This window comes from Gallus gallus, chromosome 1, assembly GCF_016699485.2.
Source record: "Gallus gallus isolate bGalGal1 chromosome 1, bGalGal1.mat.broiler.GRCg7b, whole genome shotgun sequence".
Lineage (NCBI taxonomy): Eukaryota > Metazoa > Chordata > Aves > Galliformes > Phasianidae > Gallus > Gallus gallus.
In genome coordinates this window covers 106314192-106333238 of record NC_052532.1, presented here as the reverse complement: position 1 = coordinate 106333238, position 19047 = coordinate 106314192, and the positions used below count along the sequence as shown (strand labels likewise).

At 44.8% G+C, this 19047-nt stretch overlaps 1 long non-coding RNA gene across 1 annotated transcript; it reads right to left on the bottom strand.

Annotated features, from left to right (window-relative positions):
* Positions 1 to 2854: 2854 nt before the first annotated feature.
* On the bottom strand, positions 2855 to 11448 carry LOC121109469. Its single transcript, XR_005847855.2, has 2 exons — positions 11281 to 11448; positions 2855 to 4329 (listed from the first exon to the last, which is right to left on the bottom strand). It is a non-coding gene; the product is annotated as an uncharacterized LOC121109469 (long non-coding RNA).
* Positions 11449 to 19047: the final 7599 nt, after the last annotated feature.

Sequence of the window (19047 nt, the reverse complement as noted above, 5' to 3'; positions counted from 1 at the left end):
CCTTTTCATTTAAACCAGTATCAGCACAATGGCTACTGCTAGTCCAAAGTGTTAACAGCTGTGTTAAGTGGCAGCCAACCAATTTCCTGTAACTTGTGGTGAGGTAGCCAGATGCAGAGCACATCTATATAAAGACATCTTTTTTTGTGTGTGTGTGCGCGCGTTTGTGTGTGGAGAGAGGAAATAAAAAAAAGCCCCTTTTACATTTGAATTCAGTTTCCACATCTTGGCCAAGAATAGTGTGAGGCCAAACAGCAAAGGCCACCATACCAAAAAGCACTACGGGGAAATGAGTCGCAGTTTACTCAAGGTCAGCCTTTATGATGACTTTGAGTCCCTCTCAGATCAGTGTCTCTTCTTTCCCTGAGCATGACTGGCTTTGTTGCCAGTAGGTTTTACTGTCACAGGAGGCATGTGCCTCCTGACCTAAACACTGTATGTGCCCTGAGGTCTGTGCCAGGTCCTCCCCTCCCTCCCTATGGGAATCCAAACGAGCTGCAATGCTGTCAGAAAGCCGTGCCCCTCGGGCAGGGGAAACTTGCACAGTGGATGAGGAAACCAGTCTTGCTGTTGGATGGGCAGCTATGTAGCTGTGCTGCATCCTCAGCAGCTGCATGCATGGCAGAGAGGAGTGAAGTTAGGTGCTTCATTTGGTGCCACCAAGATCTCACTGAGACATAACCTGAGGGTCCCGAGCCCACCCCTATGGGTATCACATCTTCTGCATGGATCATGCTGTTTGACAGCCCAGGCCGGAGAAGCAGCTTTGGGTCTGTCCAGAGGGGATGACCGCAGGACAGCCCAGCTCAGGAAGGCCAGCAGTTTCTCCTGCAAGGCAGGAGGTACTTTATGGAGCGGGCAGACCCCAGCATTTGTAGCTCTCTTCTCTTGCACAGCCCATCCTCCCCTGCAGAGATATGGCCAGCAATTCTCTGGGCCAGGTTCTGGGATCAGGGATCAGGCAAGACTTTCAGTGCTTTGCTGACCAGGCAGCGGCTCTGAAAACTGAGAGGCTCCTGTGCCTTGTGCTGCAGGGATTGCTTATGGCTGAGGCTTCCCTTCTCAGTGCCTGTGCAATTCAGAGAAGGCTTGCTCTATCTGTGTGCATGCTGAATGTGTATACCTACGTGCACACATGAGGGATTGTCTGAAATCTAGCAGGCTGGAGGAAGGAGGCAGAAAGCAGTGAACAATACCCTCACAAGGCCTTATCCACCTAAAAGCAGGTCTGTCCCTAATCATTTAAGACAGCACACAATTACATCAATATTAGGGAGCAAAGGAGAGTAGAAATATAGGTGAGAGGGAATGGAAAGCTAATGAGGGCTCATGCTCTTACCTCTACAAACAGCACTATGGGATCTTTAATGACTAGACATGGTCAGGACCTCTATTTTTTGTCTTGTCTGAGCAACTTCCAACAGAGCCCCTATTAAAACCATTCTGGGGGTATTGGTTTTCTCTTGACTCAGAGGGAAGACTGCTGCTTGAATCACTCACAAGAATTCAACAGCACCTGGGTTTTCATTGGCAATGAACCACCCATGTATTGACCAAGTGGGAGGCTGTTCAAGAACAATTTCCCACCATCTGGGGGAGGAAAAAAGCATTCACTGTGCCACACAACTGTCTAAAATCTGTGACATAGGAGTGATTTCTTAAAGAAAAATCCTCTTATTTATCTGGGAGGAGGGAAGTAAGGCAAACCCAGAACCCTTCCGCAAGGGGAAGAGTGCCATTTTACTGAGTGTGCGTACATTCTTTGTGTGTGTGTGTGTGTGTGTCTAAATGCAGTCAAACAACATCCCTGAAAATTTCCCTATAGCAGCTGAAAACATGAGGCAGACAGCAAAGTGCTGCACACGTATCATGCAGACATCTGAACTTTGCTATATTGGGAAACAGCAGCAGATGATAACTGTACAAACAGCCTGGCACCAGGACACTGCCTTGGGGCTCTTGTGGTACCAGAATCCCTTCAAGGTGCTCAGAGGCTTGTAATTACATGGCTTCGCACACTGCTTGCTGCCTTCATCTCAAAGGTTTGTCACAGTACCTGTGAAATAATCTTCTTAGAAGTGGAAGTTTGGAAGTACAGATAATGATAGCAACGTTAGCCCTTTCAAACCACACACAGGGAAATTCCTGATGACTGTGAGTGCTTTGTCCTAATTCTGAGCCCATGTTTTGTCCTTTTCTGAGCAAGATCCTGAAGCCTGATATGCCTGGGTTACGCATAGCCAGGTCCTCCCAGAGCTGGATGTGGTTAAACAAAACTCAGCCTTATTTATTCAGTTCACTGGATGTGTCCACATAAGTATCTGTAGTCCCACCGTGACGCAGTAACATGTACAATGGCAAAAGCTCATTCTGTCAGGAAAGAAGTGTCCAACTCTCAGGCTGTATCTGCTAGCACGGTGTCTGAGTAACAAAAAGCCAGCTATAATGTCAAATGCAGATCTCTGTACCTAAAAGTTTCAGTTCCCACTCGTCTGTGATTATGGAAAAAGGACACACTTGCCCATTTCCAATTAATGAGAAACATGTTTCTTAGAGGCAGTACGCTTCCTATGCTTGAGTGCATAGAGGCTGTTGGCTAGCCTACTATTTCTGACATGCAGCTGTTACGCAGAAACATCTGATAGTTTCTTTTCTTCAGGCTCAGTTGCTGTGGTGTCAGGAAACAGCCTTTGGTTTCAGTTCTTGTAAGACATGAGCAGGTATGGGAGGCAGCGTGATACCTCAGTAGCACAGAAAAACATCCTGCAGCCTGCAGAAGAAACTAGAGGCACAGAAGAGGGTAGGCTGAGCAGTTCCCAATTTTCATAGCTGGTTTAAAAAATCAGAAATTAGATTTGTATATAAGTTTATTTTCTGCTGAGACTGAAGAATGTGTCCATTGATTTACATGGCAATACACTGATGCTCTACTTAAGAGTAGCTACTAACAAAAAAAAAAAAAAATGGAAAACTAAACTCTAATCCAATGACTAGCAACGTGCAAGATTTATGTGTTTGCATAGGGTAAAGCTATTCCAAATCCACAATGCTATGAAACATAAGCATAGGAACTGAAAAGTTAAATGAAGGCCTGCCTTCAAGTGCCTAGGATGGTTTAGGCCAATGACTAAAGCTTGGATATCATACAACCATAGAATGGTTTGAAGAGGACTTAAAGGTCACCCAGTTTCAACTGCCTGCCATGAGCAGGGACATTTCCCACTACAGTAGGCTGCCCAAAGCTCCATCAAACCCGGCCTTGAACATCTCCAGAATGGGACATCCACAACTTCTCTGGGCAATATTGATTTAACACAGACTGTAGGAGAACAGACAATATTATGTCTACTATCAGTCTTGTCCCTGAGAGAACTTGTCTCTCGGGGACAAGTTCTCAGTGACATGGACACACAATATACTATGAAATACAAGTGCCAGTAGCAGAAAGAGACAGAAGCAGGTCTTTGAGCCTGACTAACATACCCTAATCATCTTCTTTCTTCTTTGAATCTTGGCATTAACAGCAGTAACTACAATGGTATAAGTTGTTTCCTCTCCTCCCCACCATGAGAACAGTGCAGTTCACACTTCAACCCTTGCTTTGCAGACTGCAGTATTTATGGGTTTAGGGGGAGGTTTTGGGTTTTGTGCATTTGTTTTTTCTAAACCTCAGCTGACAGAGATATAGCAGTATGGTCCTATATCACGCTTTAAGCCTTTGGCTTCCACAAGCTGTGGCTTATGCTGTGGAGAAAGAAAAGATGAACATCCTTTCATGTGAGGCATTTTAATGCTGAAGCTGTGAAAACTTCAGAGTGAAAACGTGGCAGAACTTCTTGCCTTGCACAGCAAAGAGCCTAAGTAAGTCACTCACTGTTCTTTTGCATTACCTGAGCTTGTGAGCAGACAAAGTCTTCCTGGATCAAGACGATGGAATGTGGTCATCCCCTACTGCCATCCCAATCTTCCATAAAATCCTTCTTTAATGTGGAGAAGTGGGCTGAGAGTTCTGGCCAGGATAGCATTAGCAAAATCGATTTTCACTTTCAGGAGATGTTTTTCACCTTTGCCTTACCACTGCAACCTCCTGCCACAGCTCTAGGGCACTGGCATGTGTAGCTAGAGGCTGCAGAACCAGCATAGTGACAGCACAGGGTGAGTCAAGGTGACATGTCCCCAGGGTGTACCAGTGGCATATGTGCTCAGTGTCCGCTGAGTGAGACTTTGGCAGAGCCTTGAGTGCCCAGATCTGTGGCCGGCTCCAAATAGCTTCAGTAAGAGGCTACTGCTGTCATGTCTGCGGATGTTTCAGACCAAAATTTGTCAGCTCTGGAACAAAACCAACAATAACAAAGAAGGTTTGTGACTGTTCCCTCTTGCGATCCGGTCTAACAGCTGCAAGTGACCAACCACTGAATTTGGAAAGGTGCTTGGGAAGGCCCTGGTTTATGTTTTACCATGCTTTCCCAAAGACCATTTGCTGACTCTGCTCCCGGACAAAGAATTGTCTTTTCACTCACTTGGTGTCATTTTTTCTGAGCTTTCTGACAGCAAAAAGTGCTCACTGCTCCTGAGGAAGCCCCTGGCACCTGCCTGGGCGCAAGGCCACCTCCACTGCCCAGGAGTGAAACCATCCAGGACTGGTCACCAGTCTGTCCTCATATCCCTGCGCCCACCCTTCCCTTCAGCATGAGGCAGCTGGGTGGGGATGCTGTCATTACCATCTAGAGCCTCACACGCTCAGATCTTGCTAATAACTTCCTATTGTAGACCTGTAATTTATGGCTGCCTGTAACAATGGGAAGGAGTAGCAGCTCGGTCCCTGGGTAGAGTAGAGTTGTGCGTACCGATCCACATGTTAAGCTACTTTTGTTTTGTCTAGCTCTACATCTCCCCGTGTCTTTAAGAAAAGGAAATCCAAATCCTGGATATAAAACAGAAAGTTCTCATGATTTTAAAAAGCTTCTGTAATGCACAAACTGAAGTAATAGCTACATCCTTTTGAAAAGCAACTGGTTTCTTTTTCTTTTCTTCTCTTTTTTTTCTTTTTTTTTTCCTCCTTTTTTTTTCCAGCATGACAAGAAACTGCTTGCTGAAGGAAGAAAACGGATATAGTTTATTCTCTTTGGACTACTCTGCTCCTGACAGAGGCAAACTCTCTTCCTGCAAACAGAGCTAATCCTCTTTGTCTGGATATTTTATTAGCTGAATTTTAAATCCTTGAACCCTCACTTTATCATGTGTTTCCCTTTAGTGATGATGTCACCTACCCACCTCCATGTAATGAGTCGCATATAGCAGCCAAACATAAGAGCTGGTAGGATATAGACCTCTGCCAAGAACTTCAGCCTCCTAATGCTTACCTTATTACTTGATGAAATAGGAATATAACTTATAGACTAGATGATATCCCCTGAAACACAAAGGAGGTCACTGAGAGCCTACAATTATCTCCTAATTATAGGAACCCAGTGCAACAGGAGTTGTTAGCAAAGTGGGAGGGAGAACTGATGCTGGTTCTGTAGCATAACCAACGACAACTGGGCTACTTGCAAATTATTTTCTTCCTAAACATTTCCATATGACATGCGGGTATAAGAATGCCGTTGTAATGCATCATTCCCCCGATGCCTTCTTCCAAAACTGAGAGGAAATACACTGGGCGTTGTGTAACTGGTGACATCGCCATAGAAAGAGAGCACTTTCATGGCTGAGACCCCGAAGAACAAGGTAGCAAAGGGAATGGAAAAAATGAAGAAGTAAATCAGACAGATGGAGAGACCAAGGGAGCTGGGCAAACCCCTGCAGGACAGATGACTAAGCTTTCCATTCCAAGTCAAACAGCTCCATTTTGGGACAGCAACAGGTTTTCATTTAAACTCCCTGCATTTCTCGAACATGTTCTGGGCTCCCTACAAGAATGTGGCTACTGTCTGTGTTTGAGACTAGACAGGCAGCCTACTTTTTCCACTTGGCTACCTTAGCACAGTATGTCAAAAAGCTTACGTGGCTTTGATAGTCAAACTTGCTCTTGGCCCCGCTGGATATCTGGAATTGGCACTTCAGAGTGAGCATAAGCATGCAGGGTCTAGACCTCCTAATTAAATTGTCATGTTTGGGACCCGCCCAATAGAACTGGACAAAGTCTGCTCTTGGAGCTGAAGGAAGGAATTTTCCTAAGTGTTTCAGCTCTGCTCCCAAAGAAACCAGTGAGACCAGTGTTGGGCTGCCCTTTGAGGACAGCATTCAAATTCCAGTGTCCACAAGGAAGTGTGTCAGGGAGGAATTCCCATGTAGGATGTGTTTGCTGGTCCTGTTTGGCTGGGCAGGGCAAAGTTTTTTTCAGAACTTCATGATTGTAAATCTCCACCACAGCAGCAGCTGTGGGAAGTGATTACAAAAGAGAGGGAGATGTGGGGCCAGAGAACTCCTCCGTTCAGAATTTTTGAGGAAAATATTGAAATTCAAAATGAAAGAGGAGGGAACCCACAAGTTAATATTACAGACTTTCCCTCAAATTCATAAACTTAGACCAAAAATAGTAAAAATTCATTAACAAGAGTGACACTACTAACCCAGTAGAAATGGGATTTTCTATTTCAGTGATATGGGTTTCTCTGACTGAGAGGTACGAGGTGCAGTGACAGTCAGGGAGAAGGATTCTCACAAAAGTAAATAAATAAACACAGATATTGGACAGGCAAAAAAAGCCAGTAAGGAAGAGCCTGAAGAAGGAAAGCTTCTCTATACATATTGCCTGACTGAGATCTGCTTTTCCTCAGCTCTTGTAATCCCAGCTGAAGAGAGTGAATGGTAGGAGCAGGAGCACAGCCAACTCCCTGCTATGTTTCCATCCCATGCTGAGCTGAGCGATGCTGCAGGGAGGAGGAAAACAGCCATTCAAAATGTCTGTGACCCTCCTGAACCCTCTGAACTCCCACCTCCTCTCCCTCGGGCTTTTCCTGCTCTTTCCTCTTTGCCAGCCAACATGCTCCTGTCCCTTGACTGACTGAAATGTGGCTTTATATTTGATTCCAAATTTGAAATGAGGGGGTCGGCTGACATCTTCATGATGTAAGCAAGCCAAATAGATGATGGTGATTGCATTCAAGGGCCCGATGAGCTGACAGGGAGGAGTGGGGTGGGGTAAGGGGAAGACCAGTGTAGACCATCACTAGATTCTGGGCAAGGTCCCACTGGAAGCAGGAGTCAGACACTGAGTCAAAGCACAGCTGTTATGGACTGATTTTCCTTTCCTTTCCTTTTTTCTTCTTCTTTTTTTTTTTTTTTTTTTTTTTGAGTTATTTTTATAATGCTGCTTGGGATTATTGTTATTATTTTTTTTTATGTTATTCATCTCTTTTTTTGTTTTATTTATTTATTCATTTATTTATTTATTTCCCAAAAATTTGAGTCATCTGCTAGCAGCTGGGGGCTGCTGATTTTGCTGTTAAGAAACAGGAGCCCAGCAGCCAATTGGAGGGGTTGCTGTGGAAGAGACAGACTCTGCAGGTGCTGCAGGCTCCCAGCACCGACAGTGCAGAACCTTTGTGGTCAGCTTTATGGCTCCTGTCGTTGTCTGACCTTCACGGTGCTGTAAGCTGTATGATCTGAAAGAAGCAACCCCAGAGCTGCTTCATAAATCAGAACCACCAAGTAAAAGACAGGCAGGGAGATATGGGAGGGAATGAGGCAGAGGTGCCGTTGCATGGGCAGACTTGAACAGCTGAAGAAATGCTCCTCTGATACAATCTTTTAGATGCATTTTCAAGGCAAGGGGAGGGAGTATATATATGCTTTATATATATATATATGTATACATATATAAAGTAAATACATTTACAGAATTCATTAGCAAATTATTGCGATGGAAGTTTACATGGGCTTATTGAAGTCATACCTGACTGTATTTGTGGTAGTAAAAATGGTGCTTCAGGATTGCTCAGGAAGATCCCACACACAGAAAAGCGGAGGAGGTACCACATCTGACATGTCTAAGCATCTGCTCCTCGTCATTCTGGAGGTTACCAGGCAGATAATCCTTAAGTCTGACCCTGTGTAGCTGCACTTACATTACCAAGAGCCCACCTTGGGAATGGAAAAGGTTGATGTCCCCAGGATGGTGTAATTAAATCAACTTGTCCCACAATAAGGGAGAAGGAATTACACAGGATGAAGTGGGGAAAGACAAAAAGATTGCATCTTATTTATCACGAATCAGAGTTCCTGTGCTTTGCCTAGAGAGGTTGTGGATGCCCCATCCCTGGAGGTGTTCAAGGCCCTGGGCAGCCTGGTCTAATATTAGAAATGGAGGTTGGTGGCCCTGCATGTGGCGGGGGGGTTGGAGCTTGATGATCCTTGGAGTCCCTTCCAACCCAAGCCATTCGATGATTCTATGCTCCACAGAGGCTGGTGCACACCAACCCTGATTCAGAGGTCATTATGATATTCTCCACTGACCCCTGAGAGACTTGAGATAAAGCTCATAGCAGATGGGAGAAAATGACTGTGAGGCAACTTCAGCTGTGGAAGGCATGGGTGTGTGCCACTCGTCATGAAGATGCTTTGCAGATGTTCCCGCAAGCCCCTCTGCAGTCATTCTTTCCCTCAGCGACACGACTCCCACACTTTAGTTTCTTGTACACACATCTTCCCCATGAAACCGGTGGCTATGTCAGATTTGCCTGCAAACTCCATGAACTCAGAAGCCTTCCTAAACAGACCCATGTCATGGTCTTCCTGCTTGCAGTTGCCAACCTGACTGGAAACGTTTTGCTCCTTGTCCTAAAGATCTTGCAGAGAGCACAGAACCCAAATGCTCTTCACACCAGCACTGTTTCTACTGACCTGCTGCATCTTACACTCTGGGAATGGGTGACAGGATCCACCCTTGGCCTCCCACCATCTCTTTTTCACCATGAGAAAAAGGGGAAAGGGAAAGGGAAAAAGAAAAAGGAAAGAGAAAAAGAGGAAAAGAAAAGGAGAGAAAGTCATTGAAGTCCATTGCCCAGACATTAGAACAATTTCTATGGCCAGCACCCAGTGCTGTTGCTGCTGTTGCCAGGAACGGCTGCATGCAGGCAACACCCCAGAGTCTGGGAACTGCCTGTGTAAGGAGATTCTTGTTTCTCCTTTGATGTACAGAGCCATTACCCACCTAAGCAGCCATGGTTTCATACTGGGAATTATGTTTAATCCTATTTCTCTAGGAGAATCCTGTTTCTCCAGGAGAAATGGGATTACTCTCTGAGAGTTCATCATTACTAAATTCAATGAATGAATTACTGAGACAAAAGATACAGAGTGATTTCTAATCCCTTGGTATGAGATGGGGATGCTGACTGGAAATGGCAGTCCTCTTCAAGATTTCATTTGACCATGCTGGTCCTTCTCAAGTCTGCAGATCAGGACATTTTTTTTGTTCTGGGACCATCTCCCCTCAACTCTGTGTTCACAGCGCCCTGTTGTTGCTCTGAGAAACCATCACTCCTGATAGAAAAAGTCTGATGAAACCTTTGAAAAAGAGTAAGGTATGTGACTTTATGAAGAGCTGTTTACATGTGTATTTCTCCTCACGTGGCCCCGGCCACCCATGCTTGAAGGAACTTTGCTTCAAGCTTTTCCCTTTTGAATTTCTTTCTTTCGGGTTCTGCTCTTTTTATTTCCAGCCAAGTTGCATCTCAATGAAGTTTAAAAGGCCTTTTCTCTTTTGTGATTCTGATTACAACAACTTTTATTTTTCCAGCATCTCAGCTTAGATTTAGAGGTTCTGATGCCAAAGATAATGATGGTATTTCCCTTGATGCTGAATCATCCGGTGCTGTATCACCAAATTATTGAATTTTTTTTTTTTTATCTTTCCAACTTTTGGCGAGCACTTTTTTTCTCTTCTGAACATGCTGCTAAATTCAGAGTGCTTGTGGTGCTCTGTTCTAGCATTACACATTTGGACTGGCACAGGTAGGCATAGACACATGGCTGTTTTGCAAATACTGTGCCTGGCTAGGAGTGTAGTAGGGCACAGCTGCAAGGCCGGGGTGCCTTCCCCATGTGGTTTCTCGATAAGCCATTGGGTGAGCCATAAACTTTGATTTCAAGATCTGTGGGGCAAGGAGCGTCTCTTTGATCTGGGCTTGCATGGCCCGCAAGGACAGAAGACGTCCTCCCCCTTGACTGCGAGCTGCTACAGCAACACTAATAACACATTATCAGTAGCCTTTATTATGGGGGGCAGGCCAGTGAGTTTGGATTCCTCAGGTGGCTCTCCCATCCCATGGAAGTTGGTGGCGTGTTTCCCATCAGCTGCAGTGGGGCTGGGATGTGGTCTTTCCCTTCTGGCCACGTGCTGCTTTGCAAGTGGAAAAATGTTTGAAGTTCTGTGCCTCAGACTCTGCTTCCTTTCTGCTCTAAGAACACTTCGCTCCAGCCAAATGTTTCCTTTGTCTCATAGCCTCAGAAAAAAAAAAAAAAAAAGAAAAGCTTTCTCCAAATAAGAACATGAGCAACAGAAGTGTTAGGAGAAAGGATACGCTTACAATCCAAAAGGGAAGAAAAAAAAAATGTTTCCCACTGGATGTCTGGATGTCCCAGTCAAGGCCGAAAGAAAGCAGTCAGCTTTGCCAGCAAAATCCGAAGCGAAAGAAATAAATGTCATCCCTCATGTGCCCCTGGACATACAAAGTATCCGGCTCTGCTGCTGTGCTGCTCGCCTCCTGCTTTCAGTGCAACAGCTGCCAAGTTTGTCCTGTCTTGTAGGCATAACACATCCAACTCAGGGAGAAACCAGGTGCTGTGATGGATTCAGTAAGTCCCGCAAAGGAAGGAGAGCAGTGTGAAAGAATACACAGCCATGTTAAGGAGGTTTCTTCTAGGACAAAAATAGATGAACACACACAAAGGAACTGATAATCCCTCCATTCAGTTTGCTTTCTCTGTTGGATTTCTTTTTTATTCCCTCTCACCTCACTGCTCCCCTCTCCTATCCCAAATGAATAGTTGTGTTTCCCATCATTGCTTAGCTCTCCTTCAAGGCAAATGATTTTAAACTTAAAAAGAAGAAGAAAAAATAATATTTTAGGAGTTGTTTTTTTTTTTTCCCCCAGTGCATAAAACAGCAACTCCCTTAAGGAAAAACTGAATGTTTGACTGCGCGGTGGAAGCCTTTCAAAATCAGGTTTTCATTTCCGCCAACTGCTTTGAGTAGAAAACTTCATAAACATGAATACATATGGTGCACGCGTGCATGCACACACACACACACACACATATATATACACATACCGGCTCCTCAGCTGCTGAATATTTGCAGCTTGACATTGCAGCTTAAGCAGAAGAAGTGAAGTTTTGCCAGAATGGATCTTAAATTAGGAGATAACATGAAGATAAATGCTTCCTTGGCGCTGCTCCTTTAGTCCCACCAGTTGTGTGCATGCATTCTGCTTTGTAGCCAGCAGCCCTGAGTGCTGTTTTGCTTTTAGGAGCACAGCTCTGAAAGAAAGGAGGATGAACCGCTGGCTTTCATCCTAAAAAAAAAAAAAAAAAAGAGGGAGGAAAGAGAGAAAGTGCTGTTTATTGCCTTAGAGGAAGGGGAGCAGAGGGGTGCAGTGGATGGGTGGGCTGCCTTCCTGTATGCACAGCAGCTCTCACACTTGCATTGCTACTACGCTGCCTAGAAGCGTAAGGCAGCGCTTGTTTTCTCTAAGAAGCAATAAAACAAAACCAAAAACAACAACAAAAAAAAGGAAAAGTTCTTGCTTGAAGGGAACCAGGAAGCTTTTTCTACCAGGAACCAGAGGCCGGGTGCTGCCGCACACCCTGCGCCGAGCCCCCCCTGAGCCAGCTGCGGCCTATCTGCCACAAGCATCACAGTGGTGGCCGTTTGCCCAGAAACGGCGTCGGCAGCCAGAGCCCTCCGACGGAAGGAAGCCACAGCCAGCCCCAGCTAGTCTGCGGGGACGCAGGTCCCCCGGCACTGGGAGAGGAGGGCAGGAAAGCAGCACCCGTCAACATCAACGTCGTGGCTGTTTTGTTAGGTGGGGAGGCTGTCCTCTGCTTCCTGCCGTCACAAAAGGGTGTCGGCAGCCCCTGCTGAAGGCACAGCTCTACGTGTAGGCTGAATTAGAAACAGGAAAGATCAGTTCTCAGGGTTAAGATAAAGCCAAAAAGCTTTAACATTTTGGTGTTTGGATTTGAAGCTTTTCTGAGTTGGTATCCCAATGCTGTAAGGTATGACAGGGAATGGCAAAGACAAGTAAATCATGATGGAGCTCAAACTTTTGTCTCTGCCCTGCACTGGAGAAAGAAATATGACAGAGCTGCAGGCCACACCTACACATCTCACTTCTTTTTTGCTCCTCTGTTACCCAATATTTTCATAATCATCCCCTGTCTGTATGAGATCTCCCAGGTAAGGAAACACTTGCACAAAGTCATGCCAGCGCTGCTGCTGTTGGGAGAGGAAAGGGCAGAGCTCAGCCCTGTTTAAAAGGACCTACGGTTACTGTGGATGGAAAGCTGGACATGAGCCAGAACTATGCCCTCGCAGCCCAGAAAGCCAACCCGTGTCCTGGGCTGCATCAAAAGATGGGTAGCCATCAGGGCAAGGGAGGTGATCCTGCCCCTCTGCTCTGCGCTGGTGAGGTCTCACCTGGAGTACTGCATCCAAATGGGGAGTCCTCAGTACAGGAGAGACATGAAGCTGTTGGAGGGCATCCAGAGGAGGGCCACAAAAATTATTCAAAGGGTGGAATACCTCCCCTGTGAGGACAGGCTGAGAGAGCTGGGGCTGTTCAGCTTGGAGAAGAGAAGGCTCCGGGAGACCTGAGAGTGGTCTTTCAGTATCTAAACAACGGCTTTAAGTAAGTAAGAAAGGGACAGACTATAGGGGGGGGTCTGTGGTGATAGGACAAGGGGAAATGGTTTCAAATTAAAAGAGGAGAGATTTAGATTGGATAGAAGGAAGAAGTTCTTCACAATAAGTGGTGAGGCAGTGGCACAGGTTGCCCAGAGAGGCGGTAAATGCCCCATCCCTGTAGACGTTCAAGGTCAGGTTGGACGGTGCTCTGAGCACCTGATGGAGCTGTAGGTGTCCCTGTTCATTGCAGGGGATTTGGACCAGATGGATTTTAAGGGTCCCTTCCAACTCAAATGATTCTATGATCCTATGAACCTAGGTAGCACTGTAAAAACACAGCTATTAGATGTTTATTGGGTCTTCTAAACTTTGAGAAGTTCAAAACTTGGAGTGGATACAGGAGTCTCCAAACAGAAATCGAGCAAAGCATTCAAGAAGCACCACAGACACTCAAGTTTTGTCAAGCTGGCCGCTTCTCTTTGAGTTACAGAGGTCTGCACCAGATTCTTCTTTTTAATCTAGGGTTTATCAACACTGGCTGTATCCCAGTAAGTGTATATGTGTGATTATCTGTGAGTGTGCAGCAAGTTGCTTCTCCTGCTAATTCAAAATTCTGTAAGACCACATCACACGCAGTTAGAAATAAATTATTTATTTCATGGAAAGTGAGCCCTGAACCAGTAAGAATGAGGGAGGCTTTGCCTATGATGTTCAAATGTGGGAATGAGCTGGGGCTGATTCAGCTCAGAACTTCTCAACATCATGTCCAGGGGAACGGTGTAATATGACATTGTGCTTGTGTGAAATTACAATTTCTTCCTTTCCCAGATATTGTTGGTGTCTCTCCAGAGGATGTCTCAGCAGCTGGCAGGCACCAAGGGGTGAGCCACCTCTGGAAAGGCAGTCATCCTCTGGCTGGTGTCAGAACAGTGATAGGTTTCCCTGAAAATCCTTTCAGGTTCACTGATGCCTTGAGTTCAGGTGCCATTTGTTCACCCCTTAGACACTCAGGCTGGGTGAGTTGGCAGTTTATAGAGGACCTCTACAGTTCTCCTGGTCAGGCTTGTGTGCTGCAGACAGCCACAGAGAACCTCAGTCTGCTATTTGTAAAGAGTTAGCGGGGTTTTAGAGAAACTTCGGTTCCTCTGCAAGCAACTGCCAACCGTGGAAGTGCTCTCTTCTTCCCAAGGTCCATTTGGAGATGCATTCCTAGGAGACGCATTGGGGCTCCTTTGAGATGTGGCCTGCTGCCAGGGGGCATGGCACACTCCGGGGTTCTGCCATCTGGGCAACAGTATTGACTCCACTCTGTGCTGGTAGCAGCTCTCTGGTGGAGACAGCAAGTCTGGGAGCGTTCTTCTTTAGATTGGTGTTGTTTGGCCATGATGCCTCATATAGACACAGCTCCTCAGTGAGGCCTCATTCTTGCAAATATTTATGCCCATGAGTAATTTCAAGAGCATTAGTAATGAGTGGAGTGGGGTGACTACTGGGTTCACAGCACACACTGTGAAAAGCAATCATTTTGCAAGAGGGGTTTGCGTATATGGTTAAATGTCTTTTGAAATAAGAATGGACTTAAGTAAGTGCTTAAGTTCTTTTCAGAAGTGAGGGATGAGAATTTCCCTACTGTCTGTCTTTCATTTTATTTGCTGCCTGGAGACAGATATTTTGTGAGAGTTGCCCAGGCTCTCAGTGTAAAACTAATGGTTGAATGGTTTGATATCTGATTGTATTTGCAGTTCTTTCTCCCTCTAAATATAATAAAAGCCATTACAACCATTACTCTCTTTTACATTTGTTGCATATAAAAGCACATTCCAGCACCAAGACCTGAAAGATTAGCTTTTTCCTAAAGCACATTTTGTCTGACTTATAAAAGTTTTACTAGTTATAAAACTCCTGAAACAATAAGTTTCTGATGGAAATGATGACTAGGGCAAAAGTAACAGGTGTTGATATAATACTCCTAAAAGCAAGAGACGTGGAAATCTAGCTCAGTTAAAAATATACATATTTTTATATGTATATTTCCAGCAAGAGATCACAGGAATCCTGGGTGAGTTTTTGCTGTGGCTTGTGAGATCTTAGCAGGCAATGTGTTTGTACTTAGGACCAAGCAGCTTCCTTAAGAACTCGCACCGCATCCTCAGCTGGTGTAAACTGGCATAGCCCTAAAGAAGTTGAGGAAGCTGATTTAATAATATTTAAACACAATAAGACACATCTCTGTTTTGAATTATGTAATGCAGTGCGGCCGAATGTGAATTTACTGATGTGGCATTCCTTATGAGTACTGTCAGGCTATAGGAAAAAAAAAAAAAAAAGGGCAAATCCCCTCAGCTAACCTGTTTAGGCTGGGTTTGCTCATCCAGATTTTGATCCCTTGGATCCACATTTATTGAAGACTGCATTTATGGCATAGGCACATAGTCAACTAATTACTTGTTAGTGATTAGTAACATAGTCAACTAATTACTAATTAGGTAAACCTAGGGTATGGGGCTCAGCTAGAGTGTATGGGTCTCTCATTTAGCCAAGCACCCCAAACACAAAGAGTGACATGATAAGACCTGGTGGTGCACAAAGGCACATCCAACTTATTAACTTCCAACCAAGATGCTCAGGTGAGAATCTTCAGCATCCTGTCAGTCCTTAGGGCATCCTGACAGTGGCTTTAGTCCTCAGAGGCCTGCCTCTGCCATGGGTGATGGGGGATCTCAGTGTAGGCATCTAGATGAGGCACCTGAGGTTGGCCATCATGAGTACCCCTGCTGTGCTTTTCACCCAGACTCTGTCTTCCCTTGCAGGGGACACCATATTTCATTATCTTTTCTTTCATGTTTTTCTCACCTTGTCTTTACTCTCCTTGCTCACAAAGTGCAGAAGACTGCCCTAGCTGAGTTCTTCTAAGACATGAAGTTGAGAATATATATACATAAATATAACATCCTTTGCTCTTCCTGAGCAGAACAAGGACTTCAGATTCTGCTCCCCTCACATTCCAGCTGCCTGGGGAAGCAACGCAGCATTAGCCAGGCAGCTCACGTGCCCCAGAGACTTCTCCCTGGGCCTAATTTCCCTGCCTGCTAATGAGGACCCTCTACATTTGTGTTGCATTAGAGGCTCTGATAAGCACTTCCCCAGAACGGCCAGCCTGGCTGATTGTTGTACACTCTTCATAGGGAGGAATATAAATACAATAACGAACTACAAATAAATATAATCAGCTAAGAACTGATCATTTCTTTGATTTCTTTCCTAGTTGAATGCATCCAGCTGTGACATCCACTTTTTTTTTTTTTTTTTTTAATCCAAGTCCTGCATATGACTCAGCAGCATCCCAAGAGATTGCTATTGGACCCAAATCCTCTGTTTGCAGCTTTAACTGTTTGTTCTCAACAGTTTGCTGTGGAAATTATTTTACAGACCTGGTGATTGATGATTCAGTGCTCTGTAAGGAATCCCCTTGAATCCCCCTTGGATTGACTCATCTCACTGCTCATTAGGTCCACCTGCTTGGGGCATAACTGTGGTGTAACTCCACTCTCTCTTAAATGGCTGAGGATCCCAGCTGGGCCAGCACATGCTGCCTGCTGACACTATGGAAGTAGGTTGTTGTCCTTGGTTTTGTATTTCATGACTTGCCAGTTCAGAGCAGTCCTAAATTAGTGTTAATCTAGAAGGTAGTTGAATTGCTTCACCTCTCAGTGAAGTGCAACAGACAGGAGGTGACGCTCAGGAGTAATACATGTGAGCAGGTAGATGAAGTACCCTTACAAATGAAAATAAATGAAAAAACTGTGTTGTGATTTATTTTAAAAATATCCTTCTATTCCACTGAAGGAAGAGAGTGAGAAGTCAAACAAGAAGGGACATGGTAGATAGCTAAGAAAACAGAAAGTCAGATTTTATTGCTGCTGGTAGGCATGCTTACAGAGTCTAGTCCTCTCAAAGTCTGTGAGATTTCTTTCTTCTATTTTCCTTTCCCTTTATTCTTCTCAATGGTGCTGATTTATTTGTATTTACACAGGTCTGTGGTGACAGTCCCTGAAATTCCTGTATCAGTCAAGAGTGATGATGAGGTAGTTAGATGGTAACTGTACTTGAGACTTGTAATGAACAAACTGCAAGAAAAATCAGTGATTCAAAGCAGAAGACAAGACTCTCTACAGCTGAGGTTCCTCTTTCTACTCTCGAGCCCCAAGGCAGTATCATAAGAGACAGTAACATGGTGGCTTCTGAGTGAGATTTGTGTATCTGAATTGCAAAGTGAAGATCCTAAAGAAGCAGTGGAGTGGAAGGACCGTTGTTGGGATGGGATGATGAGAGAGCTGTCTACAGGACTGACTCACTAATGCGCGCATGGACTTTACCAGAAGTTTCACCTCTCAAATACTGTAATAGTAGGTTGTATTTGGGGGGCAGCTCGTGCAAGAACAAGGTTTATGGGTGCTGGACTAATGAAGAAAGGGAGAAAATGGGAAATCCAAACTCCTAGCCTGGAAGACAGTCTGAACAACCAGTACAATAGGAAGGCACAATCCAGAAAGACACGGTGGCAGCACAGTCCGTCCAATTTTCAATGGATGTAAATAATCCCTGTTACAGGAAGTGTGGAGTCTTCCAGATGTTTCATCTCTAGTTTTCTCCAGAGGTATTCTTCAAAGACCTGGAAACTTGAGGCTGAATCTGCAGGGTGAAGTGAGATCCCTCCTGGTGGTTTGCCTAGGGTCAGACTTACAGGATGAATCTTAGTATCAAGAAAGAATGGGGATTTGTAGGTACACACTGAAACTTTCTCCTTTTCTGCTCATAGGAATGACGTGCCCCTGGCAGAAGCGAAGGTGAAGGTATGTACCTAGATTTCATCTGGAGCAGACCAGGTTCCTCATATGGATCAGTGATGGGAGGCATGCCTGGATCCTACAGTGTGAATGCCACTCTGAGCAGCTTGAGAAACACTGACTCTCAGTCCTTCTTTGTGGCTGATGTAGCAATTGCTTCTGTGCCTGTCAATCAGTCCCTCACATGCTTGTGACTTCTCAGAAAAGGCATCTTCTCTGGTATTCTTGATGCACAGAAGAAAATAAGAAGAAAATAAAAAATCCATTGAAACTAGCAAGTATATACTTTTAATGACATGGCAGGATACCAGGATCTGAAATACCATTTTTCTTCATCAAGATCCCAGACTGGTTGAAAAAGTGAATAATTTAATAATTTAGAATGTGAGTGATTTTTTTGTGAGTGATTTTTTTTGTGTGATTTTGAATGTGAGTGAACTTTTTTGACATTCTAGCTTTGTCTAATATTGAAAGTGAATTAGGGAAAAACTCCAATTGACTTCAATTAGGCCAATGCTGATCAGTTTTGAAAATCTCATGTGAAGGTCCCTGGGGCAGCGACTCTGTCATGCTCTGACTCCATGCCTTCCCAGCATTGCTCTGACATTGCTTGAATGCATTCAGTGTTGTGCAATGTGTTTTTACATATCTTTGGCAGTCTCTCTTTTCATTAAGTCTGGAAATCAGGGGCAGAGGAGGCAGATACGCAGTTGTTCAAGGCTGGGACTATGCTTCCTTTTGTCCTGCTCATTAACTTCAATTTAGGCAGTTAAGTGCTGCTATAACCAACCAAACAAACTCTTAAGACTTTAGTTTCGTAGCACATTTAAATTAACAAATAAACCCTTCCTGGTAAACGAGGGCAGTCTCCACATAAAACAGAATATATAAAGGAGCAGGAGGTACTGCTGCAGCATCAGCAGGACTTAGACACCCCCTCCAGCTCATACAGTCCTAGGGAGCTCAGAGGTAGTCACGAGGACTTTGCAAGTTTTTACAGACAACTGCAGGACTTTAAAGTCAAGTGAAGGTTTCCCACTCCCACTGAGCTGCAGAAGCTAAATATATCCTTCCTGTTTACTCTGTGTGATTTTAGACTAAGCTCCAGTCTATGAAACAAAATGCATCTCTGGCGTCCAAGCCCAAGAAGGAGCAGCACAGCTCTGGTTAGTAATACAGCGTCGTCTGACCATCCACCTCTGCCAAAGCTGGCAACAAAACCCGCTTCAAGCAAGTTCAGGGGACAGCTGGTGATATCTGGATCAAATCAGTTCTGTGGTTTAGCTCAGACCTAAGGGATAAGGCATATGCTAATGGTCTTTCTCTCCTTTTTAGGTAAGCATTTCC